General features: G+C 34.5%; 1 protein-coding gene across 1 annotated transcript in view; it reads right to left on the bottom strand.

Moving 5' to 3' along the window:
* LOC145252657 (peptide chain release factor 1-like, mitochondrial) overlaps nucleotides 1–16,878 on the bottom strand; it is a 44,098-nt gene extending 27,220 nt beyond the window's left edge. The window contains exon 1 of the mRNA XM_080112424.1: nucleotides 16,741–16,878. The gene's annotated coding sequence lies outside the window, so the exon portion shown is untranslated. The remainder of the gene's footprint in view (nucleotides 1–16,740) is intronic.
* Between the last annotated feature and the right edge of the window lie 4,617 nt (nucleotides 16,879–21,495).

The raw sequence follows: 21,495 nt of genomic DNA, 5'->3' as shown, positions 1-21,495 counted from the left end.
TATATATATAATCATAATCATATATATATATATAATCATAATCATATATATATATATAATCATAATCATATATATATATATCATCATATATATATATATATAATCATAATCATATATATATATATCATCATATATATATATATATAATCATAATCATATATATATATATATATAATCATAATCATATATATATAATCATAATCATATATATATAATCATAATCATATATATATAATCATAATCATATATATATATATAATCATAATCATATATATATATATAATCATAATCATATATATATATATAATCATAATCATATATATATAATCATAATCATATATATATATATAATCATAATCATATATATATATATATAATCATAAATATATATAATCATAATCATATATATATATATATAATCATAATCATATATATATATAATCATAATCATATATATATATATAATCATAATCATATATATATATAATCATAATCATATATATATATATAATCATAATCATATATATATATATATGTATATATAATCATAATCATATATATATATGTATATATAATCATATATATATATGTATATATAATCATAATCATATATATATATGTATATATAATCATAATCATATATATATATGTATATATAATCATAATCATATATATATATATGTATATATAATCATAATCATATATATATATATGTATATATAATCATAATCATATATATATATATGTATATATAATCATAATCATATATATATATATAATCATAATCATATATATATATGTATATATAATCATAATCATATATATATATGTATATATAATCATAATCATATATATATATATATATGTATATATAATCATAATCATATATATATATATGTATATATAATCATAATCATATATATATATATATGTATATATAATCATAATCATATATATATATGTATATATAATCATAATCATATATATATATATGTATATATAATCATAATCATATATATATATATATGTATATATAATCATACTCATATATATATATATGTATATATAATCATACTCATATATATATATATATATGTATATATAATCATACTCATATATATATATAATCATACTCATATATATATATGTATATATAATCATACTCATATATATATATATGTATATATAATCATACTCATATATATATATATGTATATATAATCATAATCATATATATATATATGTATATATAATCATAATCATATATATATATATGTATATATAATCATAATCATATATATATATATATGTATATATAATCATAATCATATATATATATATATGTATATATAATCATAATCATATATATATATATAAATAATCATATATATATATATAAATAATCATATATATATATATAAATAATCATATATATATATCAATATTATAATCATATATATTATAAAAATTATAATCATATATATTATAAAAAATTATAATCATATATATTATAAAAAATTATAATCATATATATTATAAAAAATTATAATCATATATATTATAAAAAATTATAATCATATATATTATAAAAAATTATAATCATAAATATTATAAAAACCTTTGCAGCAATGCCTAATCATCTTTTTTCTGTTCCAAGGAACATTTATATGCCTCATTACAAGATTGGGTTTTAATGATGTTGTATGACAGAGCTACTATAATCTATAAATATAAAAGCGAAAATGTATGTATGTATGTACGCTTTTCCTCGATGTCCACAAAAGGCTTCTTTCAGAGAAGCGCTCATTCGCTTCACAACTTCTTAAAACTTTTTATATCATCTATAAATTGTAATATCCCGCAGTTAACCACGGAGCTCGCCTGTCTATTTAATTTTATTGACATTTAAACGTTAATTATTCCACATTTCCCGCATCGGCACGCGTTACATTCGGTTTTCGGTATAAAAAAAAAGCGAAACTCGACTCTAATCACAGGCGCAGAGCCAGTGGTCTCTAGAGAGCTAAGTAACGTTTGGTCAATGTCGACTTCATCATGTCAGACAGGGGAGCGGGTTTTTAAAAACAAACAAACCGATTTATTGACCTCATTAAAAACTGTCCCGCACAAAATGCTAACTGCTGAATACCTATCGCCATCACGTCAATCAAAAACACGCACCTGTTTTTTTTTCACACTTTACTATTTTCCAACTGCGCGGTCGTCAAGGCTTTTTTTTTTCACACTTTACTATTTTCCAACTGCGCGGTCGTCAAGGCTTTTTTTTTTCACACTTTACTATTTTCCAACTGCGCGGTCGTCAAGGCTTTTTTTTTCACGGGCACCTGTTTTTTTTCACACACACCTACAAACACCCGGGCAACGCCGGGTACCCCTCGCTAGTCTATTATACAAAGGAAGTTGTCTCTGTGTGTCCAAAAGTCAAAAACTACAGATGACACATTCACAAAGCTGGAATCTTCTTATTTGGTACTAAGAAAAATATCTAAAGTTTAAAATAAAAATATCATTCTTTAGGGATTAACTGAAACAATTCATCAACATTTGGAATAGCTTTTTAATGCATTTATGTAGTAATTTGAAAATTAAGTGCCAAGTCATTCCTCAAGATTTGAAGAAACACTAATTTCCCAGATTTTATTTAACATTTCGTAAGGATCTATTGTCCATCATTTTTTTTCAGATTATAGTGAGAAGAGGAAACAAGAAACTCAGAACTGCGTGCACAACCATCAATGTTTGTTGGTACAGTATAGCATACAACACAAGATAGTTGGAGTTGCCTAAGAGCAATGATGGTAATAATACAGCGTTATATTTGGTAAGTGCCCAAAGACAATAACTTCAATAAGTATTAGGTTGAGAAGAAAGTTCTTGCAAAAGTTTTAATTTTGATTTCAAAATTTTTTGTAGTTTTTGTTGTTATAATACTGTTACTTTATATATCATTTTAAAGAGTGTTTTTCACTATCTAATGATTTAAATTATAATCGTTTTTAAAACAATTATGTCTTCTTTTCAGATGGGAAAAAGCAAATTTGCACAATTTTAATTTAATTCAAGCTAAGCTGAAAAGCTACTGAAACAGCTTGCAATATCAAGAAAGTGTTTGGCCCAGAAACCACTACTGAATGCACAGCACAAGGATGGTTTAAGAAATTTTGTGACGGTCTTGAAGATGATGAGCGTAGTGGTCGGCGATCAATTAAGAACATTAATCAAAGTCAATCCATGCACAACTATTCGAGAACTTGCTTCTGGATTAGACGTAATGTATACAACAATTTTCAACCACTCGAGAGAGATTAGAAAGACAAAATAACTTGATAAATGAGTGCCTCATGAATTGAATGTCAACCAAAATAAATGCTGTAATGAAATGTCATCTTCCCTTCTTTTAAGCAACAAGAACGACCCGTTTCTCAACCAATGAAAAGTGGGTTCTTAATAACAACCGGCAAGACACAAGATTAAGCAATGAAAGTTGGCATATACATGTACATTTGTGCAAAGAATCCAAATATGGTTCTGAAAATTTCAGGAAATTAATAGTTTCCAAGTAATCTGCAGTAAATGCTTACAATAAAAAAATCCATTTAAAAAAACAAAAAAAAAAAGCAGTTAGAAAACTCAAAGTTGAATTGTAATGTATTTTATGTACAAGAAACTGACATTTTATACTAGAATTGTTAGAAATGAATATATTGCAAGATTTATTTGGTATTATTGTAGATTAACACCCCCACCTGCCTCACCAAAATATGTGATTCTTCCTTTTTTAGGCAATTACTAGCATGGGTGTCTGGCGTTGCCCGGATGTTTGGAGGTGTGTGTTGAGAAAAAAAAAAAGTGGTAGTAGGCAGGCTCGAACCTGTATCGTGAAGGAGGAAAAGAACATAAACAAAATATGACGTCTTTGCTGTTACGACCACTGCCAAACGGAAGTGACATAGGGTTAGGGTTAGACAATCAAAAAGAGGGGATGACTTTTGAAAATATCGGTGAAAAAAGCGACCCCTCCCTGTAGAAAAGTGCCCAGTTGATGAGGGTGAAGAAATTTATGTTTTTAGCCAATTTTTCAGTATTTGTCACCTAAAGGATCGAGCTTCAAACCCATATTGATCTTGTGAAAATCCGTCGCCTCTGTCAAAAGTTTTAGGCAGACATGCAAACAGATACATAGATTTATATATTTGTAACTCAAATTTTGGTATTATTTTAGAAAAAGCGTGAACTCGAACTAAAAGATAAAAATATATTGTTTTTGTAGATTTCGGTGTGCTAAAAAAGAATCTGAAAACTGTATCCGTCACAAATTAATAGTTTCGGAGATATTAATATTTTTCCAATGGATTATTTTCTTTATAAAATCAGCTATAATGGTGTATGTTGGCTGATTACGCATGCACTTTTTCTAAAATTTTACCAAAAGGTACTTGTACAGTTTAATCAAGACATTCAAAAATGAAAACATCGAAAAAAGGTTATATTGTACGCATCCGTTTTGGACTGAACATCTCCGAAAAAAAAATTTCATTTAATTTGATCGAGTATATTTTTTTTTTTTCAGCGGAAAAACACGTTCTTATGAGAGCGCGTTGAAGTCAGCCATTATGGAATTGGTTGAACACGCCACGGGGAGATAACACCATGTAAAGCGCCGACACTCCCTCCCCATCTTTAATACTAGCTTTTCTTCCCAAAAATTGAACCTTTTGCTCGTGATCCTTACAAATTGTTTTTTCACTGTAAATAATAATAATAAAAAAAAAATACTTGATGAAATTAATTGAAATTTTTTTTCGGAGAACTTCGTTCGACGTTCCATAACGGATGCAATATAACCTTTTTTTTATGTTTTCATTTTTTAATATCTTGATTAAACTCTACAAGTACCGTCTAGGTACAACTGAATGAGAACTATTTGAAAAGCCAAACATTTGTTATATAAAATTATCATATGGAACAAAATATTTATTTTTGTAGATTTCGGTGTGCTAAAAACAAATCTGCAAACCGTTTCCGTCGCAAAAAAAATAGTTTTCATGATATGAAGAAATTACTTTTTCGAAAAGTGGGTGATCACTTTTCGATGTAAATTTAACTTAAAATGAGCACTCACTTTCTGGCCACCTGAGAGAGGGGGCATTTTTTTGTGGTGCGTGTGTTTATTGGCTAAAAGGTTTCTTCGATTTCTTTTTCTGTTTTCATCTTTCAATTAAAAGATGAGGAAATTAAAAAATAAAAAAATAAAAAATTGGTATTATTTTACTTTAAGGCCCGTCTCAAATTCGTATAGAACAAAATATTTTTTTGTAGATTTCGGTGTGCTTTAACAGAATATGGTAACCGTTTCCGTCGCAAATCTACCGTTTGCATGGTAATAACCCCTGAACTCTGGGTCTATTTTCCGTTTTACAGCCCAGCCTTCATTTACGCTACGCACAAGCATAAAAGGAGGCTGTTAAATGTGCACTCGCATACCAAAAAACTGCCTCGTCACAGTGTAGTATTGGCGAAAATTTAAAATTAGATGAAAAACAAGTAGTTTTCCAAATTAGATAAAAAAAACAAGTAGTTTTCAAAATACTAAGCCATGTAAAATGGCCACCGATGATAACATATAGAAATATGTTATCACCGGTGGGCATTTTTGTACGCACAAGCGATGGTATTAACCCCTGAACTCTGAGACTATTTTTCATTTCACAACCTAGCCTTCGTTTACGCTACGCATGAGCATAAATGAAGGCTATTAAATGTGTACTGGCGTACCAAATTGCCTTGTCACAGTGTAGTATTGGCGAAAATTTTAAATTAGACGAAAAACAAGTCATTTTCCAAATATTAAGCCATCACAGGTGGCCATTTTTGTATGCGCGCTTGGCTAGGCTGTGAAATGGAAAATAATCCCAGAGTTCAGGGGTTAATAATATGCAAAAGAAATCAAACAAAAAACTTTTTAACCAATAAACACACAAAAAAAAAAAAAAAAAAAAAAAAATGCCCCCTCTCTCAGGTGGCCAGAAAGTGAGTGCTCATTTTAAGTTAAATTTACATAGAAAAGTGATCACCCACCTTTCAAAAAAGTAATTTCTTCATATCATAAAAACTATTTTTTTGCGACGGAAACGGTATACAGATTCGTTTTTAGCACACCGAAATCTACAAAATAAATATATTTTGTTCTATACGAACATGAAACGGACCTTAATACTCAAATTAATTTAAATTAGACCGAAAAATCATTAGTTTAATTTTTTTGTTATTTATTTCATGCTTCGGTCATAGTTTAAAATACTGATTTCTCCCTCGGATTTCAACGACAGGTGCCCCCTCCCCCCCAAAAAAATGGCGTCTACATTTTCGGCGATTAACTCCATCAAAATTTCTATTTATTATGCAACATAAGAGTTCAAATAAGTAAAAAATATTTATTTTATTTTTAATTAAGTACACATATTGAACAAAAACTTAGCTTGAAGTTGCAATTAAAAAATTGATATAAATTTTATATTATATTTTTTGGAATTTGTATTACTATACTTTTAGATTCGAAAAATTGTCAAAAAACAAATATATAACAAATAAAAGTTTATCAAAGGCAAGATAAGTTATTTTTCTACCTAATTTTTTAGTTTTTTTATTTAATGTAACGTGTTTATTCGGCTCGAGAAACATAGCGTGTTTACCAATGTATTTGAAAAATGCAAATGGCGGCAGACTGTATTGAATATGTAAGTTTGGGAAAATGAGTTAAAACAAAAAAACTGCGCAAAATACTGTTAGAAACCCACTGAATATCTATCAGCCTATATTACAGTAACATATATTGAGTGGGTTTCTAACAGTATTTTGTACAGTTTTTAGTTTTAACTCATTTTCTCAAAGTTACATATTCAAAACAGTCCGTCGCCATTTGCATTTTTCAAATACATCGGTAAACACTGTACGTTTTTCAAGCCAAATAAATACTTTACATTAAATAAAAACACTAAAAAATTATCCAGTTAAGTAAAAAAGTAACTTATCTTGCCCTTGATAACATTTATTTGTTATATTTGTTTTTTGACAACTTTTTCGAATCTATGTAACAAACCTGTCTTTTTTTTAAATAGCATTTTTTCTAATTAATATACACTATTATCAAAAGAAAAATTAATTTGTTGCTGCTGATGCTTTTCCATGCGCTCATACGTACTGTGTATTACATGAAGGCAACAGACAAATTGAGATACTAAATAGCACACTATAGAAGGCCATGCAAAAAACTTTGCATTCTCATAATATAGGAAAATATTTTACCTGATGCTCTACATTCTATTTGATCATTGCTCTATTTAAATAGTCTATCGTGAGGGGGTACATTTTTCGTATTTCAATTTTTTTATGGGCAAAACCAGGCTAAGTATACATTAGAAATTAAACCAATATCAATTTATAATACATTCTTTTTAATGTAAAAAAAAAAAAATCATAGTATCCCCATTATAGGGATTATTATAATAATGTATTTTGTAATGCACTAGCAGGACTATTCAGCATTGCCAGAAGTCATAAAAAAAAAAATAGAAGACGTTAAAAAGTACCTACTGATTAAGCATATACCACTTAGCAAATGTAACACTTTATTATCATACACATTATTTCTATGAAAGATATTAACTCCTTTTAATTCAGTATATACTCTTGATTAAATTTAATGTACACACACTTCCTCTAACACTTTGAGCATTTTCAGATTCAGTATATATTATTACACACACCTGCTCTAAGATATTGAGCAGTATTTTATTTAACAGATATCACTAAGTGTTATACTGTATTTTAACACATACCTGCTCTATCTATGATATTGAGTATTATTGTATTCAGTAGAGTCTGTATTATTCCTCTGAGGAATTTCATCATGAAATTTAGAAAACAATCAGAAAAAAACATAGATCTCACTTATTGTCGGGTACACAAATAAATTAGTCCATTCGTATTTTTTGTTGTCTTAAAAATAAAACTTCAACATGACATGGCTCGAACATTTTTTTCTAAATATTTTCTGTTCCCCAATTAACAAGTAAAATAATTATTTTTATGCATTAAAATGATAATCTTATGTTGATTTCTCTTTTGGTATCAGCAGTTTTTAATGATGCTTCCCCCAAGATGGTTACTCCTTTTCAATGAAAATAAAAATGTATCTACTCCTTTGTAGTGAATAATACATAGCTTACCTGGGTGTAGCTGCCAGAAGTGAGGATGCTCTTCCAACAGCCAAGAAGAACAATAGCCTTGTGGTTATTTATACTAATAGAGTAAGGTAATTGTTATAAAAACCTTCCTTGTTTGTGAAGAGTTATTCAATCCTTTCTTTTTATGTTACTGTGGTTACAAGACCTGAGAAGAAGGTCGCAAAGAAGATTGTATTTTTTTCGCAACCTCACTTCAGGTTTGCTACTCTCAGTTATATGACTTTTTTTTCCAACAATTTGCGAAAAAAATACAGAGTTCAACACAATTTCCTAACGGAACTTTGAACGTCTTTAGTAACAGCAATTAGTGATAATTCTGGAAATTGTTCAATTACCCTTAAAAGGATATGGAACCCTCTGATACTTCAACTGTGGTAGATTCCAGGGAGCGACACCGTAACCAGATTTCCATTCTGAAGATGAAAATCAAAGGTAGGCTTCGTTTGTCCCGTGGCATGGAGATTACTCCTGCTATATTTTTTGTATTCTAGAGAAATTTTGGAATATATCAACGAAATTGAAATCTCCATCTGCAAGTTGCAACTTTCCTGTGTATATGAAGAGGAAAGAGAGCTTATGAAGTCCGATTGATAAGTTACCAGCTGAATATACGGAAGGAATTAGAGGATCTCTCTCTCCTGTTACATCCTCCAGAGGCTAGTGGGCATTTGGAGCGACCTTCCTTTCCTTATACGCCTGGACCTTCTATGGATTCATCATTCATCATTAACTGTTAGACTTCCTCAAGTTCAAATCACTGGACCAACGTTCAGTGGTTGTGAAATGGAAAACGATAGAATGAGTTTTTACAATTTCTTATCAAGATTTGAAAATTGTGCGGCAGACATGGCAAATGACGAAGAAAAATTAAACTTTTTAAAATGCTCTCTGTCTGGGAGACATCTGCTGCTGATTAATCACTTAAGTTGCGCCAATACAAATTATCAGCAAGCACTTGCAGTATTAAAATGAGAATATTTAGATGTTAGTGACATCATTGATAAGATATTCCAAGATATTATCGATTTCTCCCTCAAGGGGGAGAGTTCTTATGAGGATCTTGGTAGTTTCATCTGCAGAACAGCTTCCATTCTGGAAGAACTGGCCAGCTCTCTCGATTGTGATTTCTCTGAGGATGGTTCTGCGGGGGCCCGATTAATGGCCAAAATACTTTTATGAAATTTCCGAGAGCATTGAAGGGAGAGTTTATTCAGTTATGCGGCTCTAGAATTCCTTCTCTGTTAGTTTTGTTGCGAGACACCGGTGAGGCTATCAAGCGCTTGCTAATTAAAGGTGGCGGGTTGCCTGGTTCTTTGGATATCCATCAAAACAATTCTCGGGTAACCGTTTCAAAATCTAAAGCCACTACAACCTGAGATGTTTCTTTCCGCATAGATTCAGATTGTCAGTCTCCTTCTGGTTACTCGAGTAAACTACCTCCTCTGATTTGTGTTACCTTCAGTCAGGGAGGAAGAACTATCTCCGTAAACTGCTTATTGGATACTGGCAGTGGCCGAACATATTTGTATAATGACGTCTTGCACTCCTTGGTTTCCTTGAGTTCTGACAGTTTGGATTGTCATTTGAGGCTGACTACTCTTCTTGGAGAATGTGAGCAAATATATAGAGAGGTGAAATTGGATGTGGACTTAGGGTCTGGTCATGTGGGGCACTTTCTGGTGCTGGTTGCCAACTCTTTGGACCTATCTTTATATTTAAAAAATTGGCATTTGCTGTTGGAAGCGTTCAAACGAACTGGATGTTCTCTGGCTGGGCAATTTGAGTCGGGCACTGATTTGGTGGCTCTAAGTGGAATTATGGGTCTGGATCTGGTGCAACATTTGGGTCCCTTACAGTTGGTGCCTTGTTGGAGGGGGGGGACTTTCTCTGTTCCTGCTGGTTTGATTCCCTTTGGTGAGGTGGACACTTTTTTTCCTACAAATCCTGCCCCTATGTCAAGAGATTCTACTTTGTTCAGTTCAGTAATGGAGAATATTCTCCAAGTGGAATCGTCACATGTTTGCTTCATCCTGGAAGCTGATCCTACCTATCCCGACCCCTGGATGGATGTCTTTCCATCTAGCAATGTGAAAAGAGGATTGGAGAAAATGTTCAGCATTGAGTCGTTGGGCATTCAGGATGGAGAAGAGATTTCAGGATATGATCAAGGTATGATTCAGGAGTTTAGGGATGGGAAATATCACATGCAGTTACCCTGGCATGCAGATAAGCTGGCTCTAATTCCTTCTAATCATGCTACTGCTTTGCACGTTTTGGATTGTGTGGTCAGGAGCCTGGAGAAAAAGGGGCTGTATCAAGAGTATGTAAATGTATTCCTTCAGCAGCAACAAGAGGACATCATCGAGGAAATACAAGTGGATCCTCAAAATTTTGTGGATTATGTATAGGTACCTCATCAGCCCGTTTTCAAGACGGATCCGCCAGCTACTACTAAAATCAGGCCTGTATTTAACTGTAGCTTGAAGGTTGGTGGTACTGCTTCTCTTAATGAGGCTGCCTACTCTGGTGTGAATATGAAAGGAGATATGTTGGACTTGTTGATGTCTTTTAGATTGAATAAATTTGTCTTGATTGCGGACATCAGGAAAGCTTTCTTGATGGTTCGCCTTGCACTGGAGGCAGACAAGAACAGGTTCTATTTTTTTGTGAAGGATGGTGATCGCCTTCGATGTTTCCGCTATGCCACGCTGATTTTCGGATTCACCTCGAGTCCCTTTATATTGGGGAGTATCCTGAAGTTTCATGCGGCCCAGTATCCTTTTGATGAATGTCGATAACCTGGTGGTGACTGAGTCTGACCCAGCAAAGCTTGTAAGGCTGTATTCCCAGGTTAGGAAGCGGATGCAGGAAGGTGGATTTGTGGTACAGTCATGTAACTCAAACTGCGACAGCCTTAGGGATGAGATGAGGAAAGAGTACATTGAGTACTCATGAGGTCGGATAGGAGATAGTGCTCGGGTACCGGTATGATCCTACTTCAGAAAAGCTCCGCATTGCCCCTGTTAAGTGTGATCCGAGTGAATCTGCTAAGAGGCAAATCCTTTCGGAATCGGCAAGGGTATTTGATCCCTTATCTCTTTGCCTGCCCGTGACTATAAGGAGTAGGATTTTGGTGGGAGAATTATGGAAGCGAGGTGTGCAATGGGATGAGGAAGTCCCTCCAGAGTTTCAGTCTTCTTGGAGGAACCTGGCAGAAGACTAATCCAAATTGAGTGACATGCATTTCTGCAGACAGGCACATGACGGGAACTGGACTGGAGAGTTATACCTGTTTTGCAACGCTTCTAAAGAAGCAGATAGATTTGCAGCCTACTATGTTCAGGACAACAATTCCGCATTGATTTTCGCCAAAGCACGAGTTGCTCCAGTGAAGGATAAGACATGTTAGAACTGATGGCGGTATTTCTTGCTCTGAAGTGTTTGCCCACTATCTTGATAGGATGCAAGGATGTCCGCCCTTCTAGGTCGTGTGTGGTAACAGATGCACAAGTAGTACTGCCATGGATTTTATCAGAAATTATGACTAGTAAAAGCATCTTTGCTAGAAACAGGCTAAAGGATGTTTTGCTAAGGAGCCTGGATTTGGACACCAACTACGGCATCAGGCCGACCTTCAGGTATGTTTCTACCACCAAAAACCCAGCTGACTTAATCACTCGTGGATTAACGATAAGGAAGTTCCGGGACAACTTTGACTTTTGGTACCATGGCCCTTCTAGGTTGCGTGGTGGGGTCTTGACTTGGCTGGGGCAGGAGTTGGCCTATCTTGATGATAGGTGCCAGCAGATTGTTCATTCAACAAATTTTGCTGCGATTGTGGATGAGGAGTGTGCTTTGGTGATCTCCATGCGGCGGTTCTCTACGTTTACCCGTTTGTTGAGGATAACTTCCTTGGTCTTCCGATTCATCGACTTGATGAGGAAAAGGGAAGACAACTACAACAAGAAAGCCGCAATTTACTTAATAAAATGTTCGCAACAACTGCTGAATTGAATTACCTGCGGAATCCTATGGTAAAGCCTGCACCTAATCGGGTTCAGGCACTTGATCTTTTTCTGGATGAGGAAGGGTTGATCCGCTCGCATGGACAGCTGGACAGGTCTTCTCAGTTTTCTTATGAAGTTAAGAATCCCTTGTTGCTGGGCAAGAATCATCACCTCACCTGACTTGTGATATTGGACTGCCATCTTAAATGTTCCCATCTGGGTATAGGGTCAACCTTAACGGAATTGAGATGTCATGGCCATTGGGTACCTCAAGGGAGGGAGGCAGGCAGTCAAAAATGCCCTGAGTTCCTGCACAAAGTGTAAAAGATACAATTCTAGGCTGCCTGAGAACATGGCTAATCTACCAACTTCTCGTGTCGAATTTGAGGTTCCTTATAGGAACACTGGAGTGGACTTCACAGGACATTTTTGGGTGAAAGAGGGTAACAGTGAGAAAAAAATGTATCTGTTGTTGTTCACTTGTTTGAGTGTAAGAGCAGTGCATATAGAGGTGGTGCCAGACTTTTTTCAGGCGCTAATCAGATTTACTAATGCACATGGTGTTCCAGAGTCGATACTCAGCGACAATGCAAAAACCTTTCTGGGTAGTGGAAGACTGTTTTAAGTGCCTTTGTCTTCTCCAGGACTACCAGGCCAAATTTGGGTCATGTAACATTAAGTGGGAGACAATTCCACTATTTTCTCTTTGGGTTGGAGGAGTATGGGAGCATAGCATCAAGACTTTAAAATCTTGCCTATACAAGGTTATTGGTAGGGGTAAGGTAGATTATTATACCTTCCTAACTATTGTCTCAGATATTCAGCGGGCTGTAAACAACAGGCCCCTTACTTATCAAGAGTCGGCTGACAAGCAACCAATGATTATCACACCCAATATGTTTATTAGACCCAATAAAAGCCCTAGTCTATTGTTACCATTGGGAAGAGATGATCTCTCCACCAGGGTTCCTCCCAGCCGGAGTAGGTTGATCGAGACGATTGGATTAAGAGATGAATGGTTGTCAAGATTTAGAGAACTGTGGTACAAGGAGTACCTCCTTGATCTTAGAGGAAGGATGCCAGGAAGATCTCAGATACCATTTCAGAATCGTATTAAAAGAAATGATGAAGTCTTGGTCAAGATCCCTTTAAAACCATGACCCTTTTGGATGTTGGGTACTATACTTGAGGTTCTCCCAGAACAAGATGGGGTGGTGAGGACAGCTTGTGTCAAGCAGGGTGATGGTTTGGTGAACGTCCATTCGCTAAAGAATTTATATCCAATAGAAATTTCGCAATCTGATGATGATCTTGAGGAAAGTGAACAGAGTCAGGCGGGTGCATCCTCGCCTGTTGCTGCAGGTAGCAGTCAAAACCTGGAATCCTCTAGTTCATTTTCGGAAGGAGATGGCACCATTTGGTTGTGTCCTGCCCGCAATAGACCTCCAGGGAACCAAGATATGATATGCTGTGATTCCTGTGATGAGTGGTATCATTTTGAGTGTGTTGGAATTGACTTGGCTCAACCCACTAGACAGAAATGGTACTGCAGTGATTGTGCACCTCGAAAGAGACAAAGGGGTAGACCTAGTCTATTACCTGCTTGGGTAAGACTATAAACTACGACTGACAGCGGAGCCTAGGCTAAGGGACAGAATGAGGGTACCCTGAACCACTGTTACCTCCAGGTGGCCCTTGACTAAAGCCTAGCACCTGTTAGTCCCCCTGCAGGGTCACACCAACTTAAAGTTTTTTTTTCTATGAAGATATATATATATATAAAATGCACTTTTTTTTTCTTTTGTTGGGAGAGTGTAGTGAATAATACATAGCTTACATGGGTGTAGCTGCCAGAGGTGAGGATGCTCTTCCAACAGCGAAGTAGAACAATAGCCTTGTGGTTATTTATACTAATCTAATAGAGTAAGGTAATTGTGAAGAGTTATTCAATCCTTTCTTTTTATGTTACTGTGGTTACAAGACCTGAGAAGAAGGTCGCAAAGAAGATTGTATTTTTTTCGCAACCTCACTTCAGGTTTGCTACTCTCAGTTATATGACTTTTTTTTCCAACACCTTTTCAATGAAAATAAAAATGTATACTTAGCAAGCTGAAGCAGTCACAGCTGTTTAGTTTAAAGTAACAAGTTTTATGAATTATGTTTATTTTGAAAAACAAAAATTTTTTGTTTAAAATATTTATGGAAAAAATCGAAACTTTTGCTCGTGATCCTAACAAATTGTTTTATCGTTCGTTTCTTTCTAACTTCGGCCATAGTTTAAAATACTGATTTCTCCCACGGATTTTAATAACAGGTGCGCGAAAAAAAATGGCGTCTTCATTTTCGGCGAGAAACTGTAGAAGTACCGATTTAAATATATTTTGTTAAAATTTCAAAAGAATTGTGAGGGCACGCACTTAATTGTAAGGTTAGGTACAAAACATCCTCCCCTCCCCATGTTAAGAATGGCTTTTTAAATAATAGCGTTATTATTTCAGCACGAATCAATAAGTGCATGGAGTACCGATAATTTTAACGCATAATAAAGTTACGTCGTGTTAGGATTGGGAGGGGGAGGGTAATTCTGTGGTGAATTTTGGAGGTGCCTTACCGCGCTAGGCAAGACTGGAGTTTAGGTGGAAAAATAATCTCGAACCCTTTATCACATAAAAGGAACTAATTTCCCTAATCACCGGTACGGCGGTACGTTACTATGTCAATAATATAGGTATTTCAGAAGTTGTTTTTGAAAACAAGCCCAACTTTTTACTTATTTATTTTAAAACGTTTCACGATCTTTTTTTTCACGATATCTTTCTTCTCTCATTTTTTTACTTCTTTATTTTAAACAACATTTTTTAGGTAACAAAAATACATAAGTACCGAAGGTTTTATAATTAATAAATTTAAATTTGAAATAGAGAAATAATAAATTGCAAGAGATTACGCGTGTTTAATATAAATTTGTATCGTTTATAACTACTCACGTAATTTAATAATAATCACGCGATTCAATTTTTAATTAAAAAAATATTGTTTAAACTTAAACTTTAAAAAGTCTGATAATTTATTATTTCTATTTATGTATTGTTTATCGTTAAGGTACTAGTGCATATAGCGATCCGGACGTAAATAATAACGTTATATTTAAAAAACCATTCTTAATATGGGGAAGGGAGAGTTTTGTACATATTCTATACTTCAACCTTACAATTGAATAAAAAACATATCATAAAACTTTAATTAAACTTGGAAATACGATTTAAAAAATAGTGCGGATCACTCTGAACTAGCACCTTCATTAAAAAAGGTATTCATTGTGTAAAAAAAAAAAAACACGGAACATATAAGACATTTAAATATGAATAGAACTTTTCATAATTGTAACCTACGAAAACCTTTTTTATTTTAATTAAAAGCAATATAAAAAAGAACTTTTCATAATTGTAACCTACGAAAACCTTTTTTATTTTAATTAAAAGCAATATAAAAAGAAGTTTTTTTGTTTTTTTAAAGTTGTTTTCAAAAACAACTTCTGAAATACCAATATTGTTTATATATTATTGACATAGTAGGAACTAATTTCCCTAATCACCGGTGGTGATTAGGGAAATTAGTTCCTTTTATGTGATAAAGGGTTCGAGATTATTTTTCCACCTAAACTCCAGTCTTGCCCCGCGCTATTTTTAAATAGTATTTTCAAGTTAAATTAAAATTTCACGATATTTTTTTTTATTAAATTGTTAGGTGAAAGTACAGAATGGTTACAAAACACGCTCCTCTCCCCATGTTAAGAATGGTTTTTAAAATAACGTTATTATTTCAGCACGGTTACATAAGTGCATAAGTACCATTAATTCTGTTTCGACAAAAAAAATATGGTTAATTAGTTTATAACCATGGGTCTTGAAGTACGAAAAGAAACCACAACCGCAAGCGATTAAAATATTGTATTCAATTTTTATTTTCAAAATTGTATTTTCGGAAAACAAAGAGTATTTGTTTGTTATTATTTATTGTTGACAAATACAATTTAAGACCAAAACAAATAATCTTATTCAAAAGTTAGGCGAAAAGTAAACGAACGAAATCGCTTACATATTTCAATACATCATATACTAGCATTAAATGAAAATACTACCTGAACGGACTTTATCCACAACCTCTAACAGAAAATGACAAAGAAAAAAAAAAGGTATATTTTACTTATTAAAATGTCGAGAATCTTTCTTTTTAGTCTCTCTTTTAAAAATCCTAAATGAGTTTTAAATATTTCTTAATATATATATATATATATATATTATACACACAAGTACATGGGCACGGCCGACCGCCAATTGTCGACTACAAAAAAAATGTTAACGGTTTTTAATATAAATACGAGCTATCCACATACTATGCAATCACTAAATAATCATAAAGATTTTAAGTAAAACTTAAAAAGAACATAAAAACAATGAACTTACTGGATAAGAAAAGTAAATGATTTGTTGAAGAACACAGGAAATGGATCCAAGGGGAATAACTTCTCCACTAAGAAATCGTGTCTCATTTAAAACGTAAAGTTTTTCGGATCATGATCACTAGGGTCTGCCAAACTATTCTGAAAAATGAACCGCATGTTTCTGTGACGTCAGATTTGTGTTAACTATACGAACTATGGAAAAGCAGAAGCGACAATGATTTTTTTAAACTTTTGTTTATCTTCTTCAAACTGTAATTAATAATTAATCTTTGTTATAATTTTGTTAGGTTTTAAGATTTACACAGTTTAATGATTAATAATATTATAAACATTTTTTTTTATTATTACATTTTCACCCCAAACAAGGCACATTGCCACTTTGGTGTAGGGGGCTACTATCAGGAGCAACAACTACTGGGGTACTATGTTGGGATTTGGGCAGCAAGATATCGGTTCACGTTGCACTTGAACTTCTGCATGTCAGTACAGTTGGGGAAGCAGTGGCCTGGAATGGAATTCCAGAGTTTAGCGATTCTGGGGAAGAAACTACTGGAGTAGGGATCTCTACTGTGTGGGGGTGGGATTTAGCTGCTTGTCGGGTTTGTCGTGGGGGGGCACAAGTGTCTGCAGTTCGCCAGAGCATTCACCATTAAAATACTTGTAGAACAGGTAGAAGGATGCAACATTTCGTCGATGGGACAGAGGCTGAAGCTTAGATGCCAGTTCAGGGCCTATCAGATTGGTCTCTCTTTTGAACCTTGTCTAGGAGCGAGAGACTAGTAGCAGATGCACCAGCCCAAATGTGACAGCAGTACTCCATACATGGGCGAATGGTGGCCTTATAGAGGTACAGGATACTTTTGGGTGTTAGTAGTTTTCTAGCACGGTAGAGAGAGCCTAACTTCTTCGCAGCAGCCCTGGCAATGCTTTCAATGTAATTGTTCCAACTCATGTTTCCTGTGAACGTTAGGCCAAGCAGTTTGAAACATGTACTCTTAGATAAAAAGTCACTGACCATTGCTATTGGTGGTAGAGAAGGTTTCTTGTAATTATTGAAGGAAACCAGTTTAGTCTTGGCAGCATTGAATGTGACCATCCATTTTTGTCCCCCATTCCACTACAGATTGGAGGTCATCCTCTAGTGTTTCTGCCATTTCTTTAGATATGTGTTCATTTGTTTTCCTGTCATGCCTGTTATAGAGTGTGGTGTTATCACCATATATACCCATCTCAGAGGCAATTTTGTCAGGGAGGTCATTAATGAATATTATAGAGGTCTAAGGATAGACCCCTGAGGCACTCCCGCATTTATATCATATTGTTTAGATGTACAACCGTCGAGGACAACCTGGATTTTTCTCTTATCTAAGAAGGATTTAATTATGTTAAGTATTCTACCAGTGATACCATATGATCTAATTTTCCTGAGGAGACCCTCATGCCATACCCTGTCAAAAGCCTAAGATATACCTAGAGCTACCGATCTACCCTCCCTCGCTTTGTCCAGTGAATGGTATATACGTTCAGAGATTACAGTGAGGATGTCTGCTGTGGAATGGGCTTGCCTAAATCCATATTGTTTGTCAGTCAGAAGTTTAGCATTTGTAAGGTGATGGACTAGAGCATTGTTAATTATGGTCTCAAATATTTTGCCGAAAAGTGGGAGGAGGCTAATGGGGCAATAATTTGATGGGTCAGTTCTTTCACCAGAATTCTTGAATACTGGTACCACAGAAGCAGTTTTCCAACAGTCCGGAAAGCAAGATTCATTAAGGCATTTGTTGTAGAGTTTGGAGAGAACTGGAGCTACTTCGGCTGAGTACTTTTTTAATAGCACAGCTGGGATGAGATCGGGTCCACATGCTTTTGAAGTGTCAAGGTTTTTTATGATAGCATTCACCTGAGCAGGGGTGATTTTTAGATCATCTAGCGTGGCATCTGTCCGCAAAGGAAAGTCAGGCAGGAGGTGGTTGGAAGGGTTCAGTGTGGAGTTTGAGGAAAACCGACTGGCAAGCATATTATCCTTGTCGGCTGCTGAGCAAACAACCTTGTGATTGTTGGTTAGTGGGGGAATTGTTGATTGTCCATTATTTACTACACTGTTTTAGATTTTCCAGAAGTCACGCGTTCCTAGTTTTTGTGCTCCTATGTGTTTTTTAGTGGTTTCAGTAAATTCTCTCTTAGCTGTCGCTATTTATTTCTTAACGTTATTTCTAGCTTCTATATACTTCTGTCTGTTTGAACTGAACTTATGTCGGTTAAATCTGCAGTATGCATGCTGCCTTTGAGCAATGGCAGTTGCGCAAGTCGAAGTAAACCACTGGGGAGAGTGGGGTTTGCTATAAAATTTCCACATGGGAACATATGCTTCCATTGCTGTTTTGAACCAGTCAGTGGTCTCATTTGCACACTGTTCAGCAGGAAGAGAAAAAATATTTCCCCATGGGGCATCTCTGATAAGATCTCTGATGGTTTCCCGGTCAGCCTTTTTATAATATCTGGTTGTTTTGAGCACTGGCTCTTCAGTTTTGGGTCTAGAATTTAGGGCAATTTCTACCATTATCACTGCATGGTCAGCGTTCCCGAGTGTGCTGTCAGCATTTGTTGTACAATCCTCGGGAACTGTAGTCAGAAACAGATCTAGAAGTGATGCGTGTTGTTCTTGCTGGTCAGGGAAATGGGTTGGAAACGTAACCATTTGTGATAGGGAGTGAGATATAGCAAAACTATGTGTTTTGCTTCCCGCTGCATCTGTGTGAGTAGAGAATCCAAGCCAGTTTTTGTGGTGAACATTAAAGTCACCAAATACATGTACTTGTGCGCTAGTGTCGAGGGAGAGTGCTGTGTCTATGCTGTCAGAGACTTTGTTTATTATGGTGCAGTCCTGGATCGAGGAAGAGCGGTAGAGAAAATAAAAGTAGCTAATGTTGTGTTGTATGTTTAGTCTAAAGCACATAAAGGCTTGATCGTCTGATTCTAGGTTTGTTTCTCTAGTCAAGGGGAGGGTGTTACGAATGTAGACTCCATGCATATGTCTGTTAGAGTCCTTACGGCAGAGTGGGAGATAGCCAGGCATGTTAAAGTAGTTAGAAGGGATGGAGTAGTGTAGGTTAGTCTCACTTAGTGCTAAGATATCCGGGGTGTTTGTTAGGAAAAATGCTTCGACATCATTTGAATTAGTTCTAAGCTCACGGATGTTCGTAAAATGCAAGCCTCAAGGGAGAAGGCAGGTTGGTTTTGTTTGAGTTTGGGCCTGGTTTTAGCGTAATTTTTTATTGTACTGTCATTTTTTTTTTTAGTTTCAGTTTAGGTAAGGGATGCTGAACAAGTGGTTATGCAGAATACCAGACATGCAACACAAACAGACCATCAGTTGCCTTGCCATCTACTAGGATTGTGGCCGCGGGATAGCCTACCGGGGATGAGTGCAGGGTCCCTTCCATGCACGAGATGGCACTACAAACAACCCGATATTATACAACTGTTGATGGAGCAGCCACTCTAAGTGCTACCAGTCGGGAACAGCAGCCAGGAACTGTCTATCTGGTACCCTCAACCCATCAGACAATGATCAACTCAATCTACTTGTACTGGCATTATGGCATTCAAGCACTCCCAAGTGCCCAGTTTAGGGGATAGGATGTGTTGAGAGTGGGGAAAACGGCGTTCATTGCCCTAGTCAGGAAACAAGATCGACCACTGAAGGTCTGTTGACTCCCTGTGATTCGACCTCTACGCCTAGCTAATAGGCAAAGAAGGAGTATGGAAGCCAGGCGATAGACAGTGCCTATCTATTCCTTAAGCAGTTTAGGTTTGCAGACCGGAACATTTTGAGATAATGGAATTCTAATCGTTTTAATCTTTTAAAAATTAATTAATGTTTACGAAGTTTCTTTTTCTTGGCAATTCAACTGATTTTAGTATATATTAATTCGAAAAAACGCTATTTAAAAAAAACATAATAATATTAAGTTTATATCAATTTTTAATTGCAACTTCAAGGTAAATTTTTGTTCAATATGTGCATTTAAATTTTTAAAAAATAAATATTTTTTACTTATTTGAACTCTTATGTTTCATAATAAATAGAAATTTCGATAGATTTAAATTTAAAAAAAATAAATAGGGGGTGGGGGGGCACGCACTAAAAAAATATTTTCCCTCGTATATTTTATGAAAACTGCATTTTATATGTAATTTTATTCTAAAATGGATAAGTATGGAAAATTTCACGAAAATCTGACTATTAGTTGATTTTTGCTAGATTTATTAAATACAGATATTTTTTCACGTTCGGAATGTCTACTACATGGGAACGTTATTTTAAAGCGCCAATTATGTAAACCCAATTTTCGTTTCGCAATTTCATTATTTTCGTTCGATGAAATAAATTTTTTAAAAATATTACTGGTTTATTTTGCCCTTCTTCTTTTAAATGGTACAAAAGTTATACTGATAATATTAATTTATAATAAAGTTACATCGTGTTACATATAGGGTGGGGTAATTCTGTGGAGAATTTTGGCAGTCCCTAATGATCACACCTTGCTGTTTCTTTCATTGTTTAAATATTCCAACTTTTTGCATGAATAAATACCTAATAAATGTCACGGTAACATTTATTGGGTGGGTTTCTACCACTATTTTGTTTTATTTCTTATTTTGAAGTGATTATCGAGTCTACAAAGACATCGCGGACATCATTTCTTGTTTTCCAGCAGCGTTCAACATTACTCGTTTTTCAAACTGAATAAAC

The sequence above is a fragment of the Euprymna scolopes genome, chromosome 29 (genome assembly GCF_053919585.1).
Source record: "Euprymna scolopes isolate OS-2025 chromosome 29, ASM5391958v1, whole genome shotgun sequence".
In the NCBI taxonomy this organism is placed as follows: domain Eukaryota; kingdom Metazoa; phylum Mollusca; class Cephalopoda; order Sepiida; family Sepiolidae; genus Euprymna; species Euprymna scolopes.
This window is presented reverse-complemented; position numbering and strand designations above follow the sequence as displayed.